This window comes from Miniopterus natalensis, chromosome 6 (genome assembly GCF_054644295.1).
Source record: "Miniopterus natalensis isolate mMinNat1 chromosome 6, mMinNat1.hap1, whole genome shotgun sequence".
In the NCBI taxonomy this organism is placed as follows: Eukaryota; Metazoa; Chordata; class Mammalia; order Chiroptera; family Miniopteridae; genus Miniopterus; species Miniopterus natalensis.
Window position 1 is genome coordinate 27,981,551 of NC_142086.1, and position 9,720 is coordinate 27,991,270.

The window sequence follows — 9,720 nt, forward strand, 5'->3', positions numbered from 1 at the left end:
ATCTTCCCCTTAACTTGTTCGTTCACAACAATGCCCACCACATGCTGGGTGACACTGTAGACTCTTACCTTTTTGCCCTGATAATGTTTGTGGGCCTTCCTCTTTGAACAGTGCCCATTCCCTTGATGTCTACAATATCACTTTTCTTGTAAATTCGCATGTATGTGGCCAAAGGAACATCTCCATGTTTTCTAAAAGGCCTGGAGAACATACAGCAGGTGCCTCTCCTCTTTCCCTTTGTGTTAGTCATTTTGTCGAATTACTGGAAGATGGCGGTTCCGGATGAAAGGAAGCTATAATAGGTTTATTAATGAATACATGGGTATTTAAAAAATATATTAATCTGAGCCCCGACTGGGTGGCTTGGGTGGAGCAGCATCCCATACACCAAAGGGTTGGTAGTTCAATCCCCAGTCATGGCATGAAAGGGAGGCAACCAAGTGATGTTTCACTCTCACATCTCTCTCCCAAATCAATAAAAACATATCCTTGGATAAGGATTAAAAAAAAAAAAGGAAAAAATCTTAATCTGAATTTCTAATACAGTAAATACTGGTAAGTATAATCCACACAATCAAAAGCTCTTGAGGGCCCTCAATAATTTTCAAGTGTAAGGGAATCATGAGACCAAAAATGTGAGAACTACTATTCTGGAGCCTTCACTGAACTGCACTGAACTATCTGCTCATTCTTTCTCAACAGCCTACAAACTCTGAGAACAGGAAACCTCCCTTTTTCATCTCAGTATAGCCCCAGTACTAACTATAGTCCTTTGATGTTTGAAATTAAATTAACAAAAGTCTTGCCATATTCATAACATCAAAACTTTAAGTTCAAGATCCACATAGTAAATACAGTTGCATATCTGTCTCCTAAAAATAATAGATGAGAAGCTAAGCTGACTCTGAGGTTGTTCAACACTTACAGATTTCTATAGCTAAAAGAAACACCACAATGCCATTAATGGCTTGTGGAATTGACTTTATTGCTAGATAATCACCCTAAATTTATATAGGCCAGTTATCTGAAAAACTGGAAAAGGAGAAACATAATTGATGTGGTATGGAGGTCAGATTATAGATGAATATTTCCATTTCTATTTCATTCACTGTTGATGTAATGTTGCTTGTGTAATAAACAAACATATTTGTCCAGTACAGTTCTGGACTCTGGAAAAAAAAAGTACCACTCCTTTGTTTGCAGAAATGAAATAACCAAAGGAGAGCGAGGGGCTAGGATGTGGACATTTATTTACCACCCATCTCTTTTCTCCAAAAAGCAAGCACATACAGTTCTAATGCAGGGATCTGAGTAAGGAAGAGACAGATGTTCCAAAAGTCTCGAGTCTTTTTAGAGGCCAGTGTACTTGGAGAACACCAATGGGAAGACAATTTACACTTCATTTTCTTAAATATCTGAAACCATGCACATGGTAAATATTAGAGCAGCTTCTTTAAAAGACTAATTACTTAGAATAGTGCTACAGTATTTTCCACAAGAAGATATATTTGTTCATTCTTTCATTCACTCAAAAAAATATTCACTTAGTGCCCTCTACAGGTAAGGGCTTTGTGATAGACACTATAGAAGACAAAAATGAATCAGACATGTGTCCTATTCTTAACAAGCTTATATTTTAGAAGCGGTGATTGTAATGTACAAAAAATAAGACAAAAGTGGGGGGAATTATAAATTATTATGGGTATGACTGGCATTGTTGCATTTAGGCACACCATGTTTTATATATGTGTTATATGATGCATATTACTAACACTGTGTCTCACACAGAGGAGATAAAATATATAGTCATGCATGTGTGCTGACGTGTGTGTGTAAGTAAACTGAAAACTTCAGAATGTATAATTTGTAATAAAGAACCAGCATTATAGTTAGTAGCAAAGAACATTCAAGATGACAGATGTGATATTTTGAGAAAAGAAGGAACTGGTATTGCACATAATAGTGATAAACCACAGTAAAGTTATAACAGTTCTAAGCCATAATAGAAACTCTAAAGAAAAGCTGTAATAAGATACTGCTTTAAGCCAGTTTGGATTTAACTACCTCACATTTGTGTCCATAAAACCAGCTTCTACAACTTGTTTTTATTGGACAAGATTCAGTGAATGTTCCTATAATCCTATGTTGTCAGTACTTAAACATGAATATGAGTACTCCAAGACAGTAGTCTTCAAACTGGAGTACACATACCCCTGAGGGTATACAAAGACTTTCCAGAGGTACAAGCATTGGAGAGCTCTAAGGGAATCAATGTCTACATCTGCAACTCACACACATGCTTTCCAAAACTGATCTGACCGAAAAAGTGCTTGTGCTCTGAGTTCTTCCTTTCCAACAACCCTTTCAAATAATCTTACTTAAAAATCTTACCAAATGCATCTTCGTGGATTGGAAAACTCCTCTGGAGCGCAGACAAAGGGACAACCATAGACAGACTTATTCCTGAGAGGGTCCAATGAGAGAGCAGCTGCAGTTTCAGAACCAACCACTGGATGGAGCAGTGCCTATTACTTCATCTAGGGACAACTCAGGCAAGCCCCTGTGCCTCATCTCTTTTAGAAATGAAATGGTATTTACACATTTACTTAAGTTGAAAAATTGAATCAGACTTTTCCTGAATATCTGATTTGGCTGACTGGTTTGCCAATGATGACTTTTAGATTGTATGGCAGAGGTTAATATATATCTTTTAAAAGTATTTCCTTGAATAAAAAATTCCAGATGCCAGCTTTAAAATGTATGAAGTACTTAGTTTTTAAAAATTCTTTTAGAACAAAGTACTGAAGATAATTTTTTTTAAAATACCATTTATAACAGCATAAAAAATTTTTAGGGATAAGTTTAACCAAGTCGGTAAGCAACCTATAAGTAAAAACTATAAGACATTGATGAAATTAGCTGAAGACACAAATAAATAGAAAGATATTGTGTTCATGAATTGGAAGAATTAATATTGTTAAAATGTCCATACCATCCAAAATAATCTACAGATTCAATGCAATCCCAATCAAAATTCCAATGGCATTTTTCACAGAATTTTTTAAAAAAATCCTAAAATGTATATGGAATCACAAAAGACCTCGAATAGCCAAAGCAATTTTGAGAAAGACGAAAAAAGCTAGAGGCATCACATGTCCTGATGTTAAACCATAGTACAAAGTTATTGTACTCAAAACATTATGGAACTGTCATAAAAACAGACACATAGACCAATGGAACAGAATAGAAAGCCCAGAAATTAACCCATCCATACATGGTCAGTTAATTTTCACAGGAGCCAAGAATATACAATAGAAAAGGGACAGTTTGTTCAATAAATGGTGCTGGGAAAACTAGATATTCATGCAAAAGAGTGAAACTGGGCTTACATCATCTAATGATCTAAGATAAAGCTATCTTACATTACACACAAAAATCAACTCAAAATGGATTAAAGATTTGAAACTAAGACCTGAAACTAAAATTCCTAGAAGAAAACATAGGGGGTAAGCTCCTTGACAATGGTCTTGGAAATGATTTTTTGGAATTCATACCAAAAGCAAAGGTAACATTCACCTTTTATTGATAAGGACTGAATATCCAAAATATACAAGGAACTCACACAACTCAAAAGCAAAAAACCCAATAACCCAATGAAAAGTGGGCAAAGGACCTAAACATTTTCCCAAAGACATACGAATGGCCAGCAGGTACATGAAAAGGTGTTCAACATCATTAATCATCAGGGAAATGCAAAACAAAACCACAATGAGATATCAGTCACAACTGTTGAAATATCTATTATCAAAAAGAGACAACAAATGCTAGCAAGGATGCAGAGATAGTGGCATTCTTGTCCACTGTTGGTGGGCCTATAAACTGGTACAGTCAATATGGAAAACAGCATGGAACTTCCTCAATAGAACTACCAAATGACCCAGCAATCCCACTTCTGGGTATATAGTCAAAGGAAATGAAATCACTACCTTGAAGAGATATCTGTAATTCCATGTTCACTGCCCCATTAGTCACAATAGCCAAAGTATGGAAACAAGTGTCCAACAATAGATGAATGGATAAAGAAAATGTGATTTTATACAAATATACACACAGAGGTGGGCAAAAGTAGGTTTACAGTTGTTGGTATGGAAAATAATACAATAATACAAGAAAAACTCTTGTTTCGTGTACTCACAACTGTAAACTTACTTTTGTCCAACTCTGTATATACATATATATGTATATAAAATGTAATATTATTCAGCCATTAAAAAAAAAATCCTGACATTTGCAAAAATGTGGATAAAACTAGAGGGCATTATGCTAAGTGAAATAAGCCAGGCAAAGACAGACAGGTATGTACTGCATTGTATCACTTATATGTGGAACCTAAAAAAAAAAGTTTAATTCATAGAAACAGAGTAGAATGGTGGTTGCCGGGGGCTGGGTGGGGTGGGGTGGGGGAAAGAGCAAGAGGCTGGTAAAAGGGTACAGTTATAAAATGAATCAAGTCTGCGGATCTAATATATAACATGACTCCAGTTGACAGTACTGGTGATATAACTGAAAATGGCTAAGAGAGAACCTCAGTGTTCTCACACACATAATAAAAGGTGAATATGTGAGGCGATGAATGTGTTATTTTGATGGGAATCCTTTCACAACTTATATGTATATCAAATGATCATGTTGTATACTTTAAATATCTTCCAATTTTATTTTTCAATCACACCCCAATAAGCAAAATTTAAAAAGTAGATAATGTGCTAAAGGGAAGTACCGCGATTACTCTTCAAATGAACAAACTAGTTGTACATAATAAAATAATTATTTTAGGAGAGATAAGAGCAAACATTTGAAAACCACTGCTCTATAAGATACGAACTAAAAAGAATACAAGCACAATGATGAGAATTTTTCTTTAATTTCACAGTTTTTCTAATACAGAAAGTGATCCTTGAAAAAGACACTTTGTATGTGGACCAGTTCCATGCAGTAGTTGTTGTTGTTCGTTAGAGAGGCAAAGTGGTATGCAGAAACAGCACAGGCTTTGCCCTTCCAGATCTTTCTGACCCTCGATTTTCACAGCTATAAAATAGAGATAATAATCCCAAACTCTATAAGCTTACCATGAGAATTAGAACCAACAGATGTACTGATTTAACTCACTGGTTGGCAACACAACACTGACACTAAATTAAAAAATGGAAGTTATTATATAGTCTCCAAATTTTAGTCTTTGGGCTGTGTGAGGAAAATCACAAATTAGAACTAAAATTATTTACTGCCTTTTTTAGGTGAAAATTTAGCTACTGACCAACCACCTATGACATAAATATTCAGTCATTTTTCCAATAATGTGGACAAATGATAGCCAATTTAGTCATGGTGTTCCCTATGAAAAAAAATGGATGGCCCTTTAGGTGAGGAATACAGGCTGTGTCCATAGATTGGGGTACCATCAATACTGAACAATTGGCTCAGTTAATATTCAATCAGAATATCATTTCCAGAAACTATCTGACATGTAAATAGTAAAGCCTTGCTACTCATAGTCAGTCCTGGCATCATCACCTGGTAGCTTGTTATATTGCAAAATTTGAGGCCCTTCCCTACCTACTGAATTGAAATCTGCAACATAACAAGGTTTCCAGGTGATTCAAATGCACCTTAAACTGTAAAAAGCACTGGTAAAGAGTAGCCCTTCGCAGGGAAGATACAATCACCAGGTGTGTATATGTAACTCAGGTGGGAACTTTCTGTTGTATTTGTTTAATTAAAGTTGAGTAAGGCAGGACCACGAAGAACCTAACTTCTAATGACAGACTGAAACAAAACAAGCGCATGCACACAGGCATCACGCAAAGATCAGTGGTTCTCAGCTAGGGACAACTGCCCTCTCCCCCACCCCAGAAGGTATTGGGCAATGTCTGGAGACACTTTTGGTTGCCACAACTGGGCTGCTAATGGCATCTAGTGAATAGAGGCTAGGGATGCTGTTCAAACATCTTATAGTGCACAGGACAGTCCCCAAAGAATCATTTGGCCCAAAATGTCAATAGTGCTGAGGTTAGAGAAACACTAGCACAGATTATACAAACATCCCTGCATAAGGACATATTAGTGGGAACTATTCATGGAAAAAGTAGCAATAATTTGACTATACAGCTCTGAGGGAATGAATTTCATATGTAGACATTCTGCATCTCAAGGTTTATATACTGCTTTCAAGATTATGGGTACCCTGGTTAAAAGCTCTCAAAATCACTTATCTACTTTTATTACCTGTATTAGCATATAAAATCAGTCAGCATCAATGCCTAAAATCTGTTAATATGCAAAGACAAATAATGGAGACAGAAAACTAAGTTACCATTTGGTTTAAAACCCAATCCTACTGAAGAAGGAAGTAGACTTAAACCCTCAACTCCACATCCTCCTTACCCAAAAGACACCAATAGTCTATGCCTTCATTGTACACAATCCCTTGTCTGCAATTTCAAAAATCTAAAAACTACACAAAGTTTTTGCTAAATTGTGGCAGCAAAGCTTCTTTTCTGATCTTATTTAGCAGCAAAACCTGAATACATAGGAGGCTATTTACTATCTTAATTATCCCACTTAATATAACCATTCACATGATTCACTGCAGAAATATTCAGAGGTTTGCTTAGGAGGTGGTGCCACAGGCTTTGCTGGAGCTATTATATAATATATGGTGGATGCTCCTTACTGCCTTTCTAGAATTTTAAAACTTTAGAATTTTGAAAATATTTGGTTTCAAAGGTTTTGGACAAATGACTGTGGACATCAAATGACTAAAATATAATCAACACTCAGCAAATATTTGCTGAAAGCATTCACCTATATATACTTGAAAGAAAAAAATATGCATATTCAAATATGTGTATTTGTGTATACACGTGCAGGGAGACCCTTAAAGATGCGCACACATACACATCCGGGCATAGTAATTAGCAGTGTGACAATTAGCTTACTTGTTTAGGGCACTGCACACAACAGGCCAGGCTTGCAGATTCAAATTCTATAAAGACCAGCTAACTTTGCAAAGAAACATTATTCTCCAAGATGTAAACTAACCTCAAACTTCAACCTTCAAATGCTCCTGGATATAAAGCAAGAAACAGTGAATGATTTAGCATAAGCCCATTCACCATACCAGAAATGCTAATTCCAATACAGTAGCATAACTAGTTTGTCTGTTTGTCTCTCTCTCCATCTGTCTGTCTCTTACGTGTACATACCACCACAATGTATAATATCATTACAAGCAACCAGCTGGCTCTGAAAGGTTTACATCACTGGTTGCCTGTCCTAAATGATGGCTAGAGGTATCACTCTTTCCACATATAAACTCCTATTTCTGTCCCCAACAGGTTTTACATGACTAGCATATTGACTGTCATGTGGTGTGCCCATGGGACTGGCCCAGGGAAAGAGCAGGTTGTTAGGAAGAAAGTAGTAAGAAAATGCTGGGAGCAAATGTATTCAAATCAACATTTTTAAGTGCCTACCTTGTAAGATGGGGCTTGGGAACAGATGGGGATGCCAGCCAATTTCCAAAAAACCATAAAAAGATACATGAGCTTGTCCTGTGCTGAGAAACATGCATCATGCTTGCTGCTGAAAACAATGAACACAATGGAAACATTTAAAACTTCTTCAAAATCCTTTCTGCCCATCATGGTCCTGCCAGGATTCACAAATCACCATTCAACTTAAATGGCCTTTTCATTACACTGCAAAACAATCTTCCCTCCTTTATATCCTAAGGAAACACACCTCCTTCTCTTGAAAATGAAATAACATGTGGTATTATTTAAGTTGAAAAGAAATCTTGAAAAGTTTTTGTACAACTGTTCTCTAATGAAACTCTAAGAAATGTGATGCAGAATGGGAAAATATTTTGCTGCAGTTATGCTGAGCGCATTGTTTAACCAGATTCCAGTGCTAAGGTAGGAGGAAGAAACACCTTGCCAAAGTCTCTCTAACTGTTTCACCACCAAAGCGATTTACCCATGGACTCTGCCACTGGGTCGTGCAATCCCAGGACCATTCAGGAAGGAGCTGCCATGTTTCTCTTCCCAGGCTCCCAGGTGTCTCAAACAGGGAGTGGGACAGGGCTGAAAGCCATGGGCAAGCCTCTTGCCAAGACTGTTGAGATCATCATCTGCCCCACCCCAGCATCCAGCCCAGCTTCTTCAGAATTTTACAGGCCACAGCCCTTGGGCCAGCCTCCTGTCAGCTTCTCAAAACAGGAAAAACTAAAAGTGGATCTTCCCCACACAGAAAAGTTTGGGAATTCTTACATTATACAATTATTGTAAACATGTTCCTCTTGTGTAGTGTAATTACAGAACAGCAGATTAGGATCTCAAAAAAGCTCTTTATTTCCAAGAAGCCTGTCCCAAATTAGTTTAAATGTCCTCTCAGATCCTTAAACAACTTTCAAAAAGAAAGTTCTCTGGCAAGTATTAAAGACATGCATTGGGTAATTAACTCATTCCTACGAGAAAAGATATGTTAAAATATTATGGGACCTGGCCAGGTAGCTCAGTTGGTTAGAGCACTGTCCTGATATACTAAGGTTGAGGGTTGAATCCCCAGTTAGGACACATACAAGAACCAACCAATGAATTCATAAATAAGTGGAACAACAAATCGATGTCTGTCTTGCTCTCTCTCTAAAAATCAATAAAATAAAATAAAATAAAATAAAAATATTATGAACTCTTCATGCTTGACCAGAACAAATATTTATAACTTTTCATCCATGACAAGTATTTTAGTTCGGTTCTTCAGGGACTCCATTCTATTTTAGCTCCTGTATAACAATACTTCAAAGCTGTAATTACACCCTCTATAATCAGCCCATTCCCAGTGTAATTAAGAGTGCCACAAATTTAAAACTATGATCTTACTACTGAGGGAAAAAAGTGTGTGGAAGAGAAAGTTTATGTTTTATGTGAAGTGCCCTCCTGTTATGCTGACAAATTTAAAATGTAGAATAAAACAAAATAAAATACTACAATAGAATAATTTTTAAGAGGGAATCATTGTGTTTCTGATAATAGATGTTTTCCTCCATCGTTTCTAGCATCTAACTCTCATCAATAAGCTCTTTCCTGTCAAACCCTGCACTCTTCCCATATGTTATAAAAACTCTAAACCCCTTCAGAAAAGTCTCAACTCCCCTTCATTCAACTACCATCCACTGTGGATATGAAGATATACGTGAAGTGATTCCTGGTACAGTGTCATGCTAATATAAACCAAGTTTTAATCGGCAGAGAGTTCCATCAGTGAACTGCATAACTTCTAAGCAATGTGAATAAAATTTTACCTTAACTACAAATCAGGAAGTTGAGTACCAAACATTAATGTACATGTATGGTAACAGTTCAAGCAAACCATTTGATAAATATAATAATAACCACATTAATAAAAAAGAACAACAGTAATAACCGGCACTTATCAAATGCTTACTATATTCCAACACTGTGGAAATCTTAGATGAATTATCTTTTAATTTTCACAAATGACCCCTCAGGTAATACAATTATTGCCCTATTTTTCATATGAGGAAACTGAAGCTCAGCGATGTTAAATTACTATCCAGATTAATTAGCTGATAAGAGCAGGGCCAGTCCTGAAGCCAGGTCCAACTGAATCTCAAACTCAAACTTGAACCTGTTTTTA

General features: G+C 36.4%; 1 protein-coding gene across 1 annotated transcript in view; it reads right to left on the reverse strand.

The window, feature by feature from the left end:
- The window catches only part of CMSS1 (cms1 ribosomal small subunit homolog), a 342,712-nt gene that overhangs the window by 303,100 nt on the left and 29,892 nt on the right, over positions 1-9,720 (reverse strand). The gene's annotated exons all lie outside the window — the stretch shown is intronic.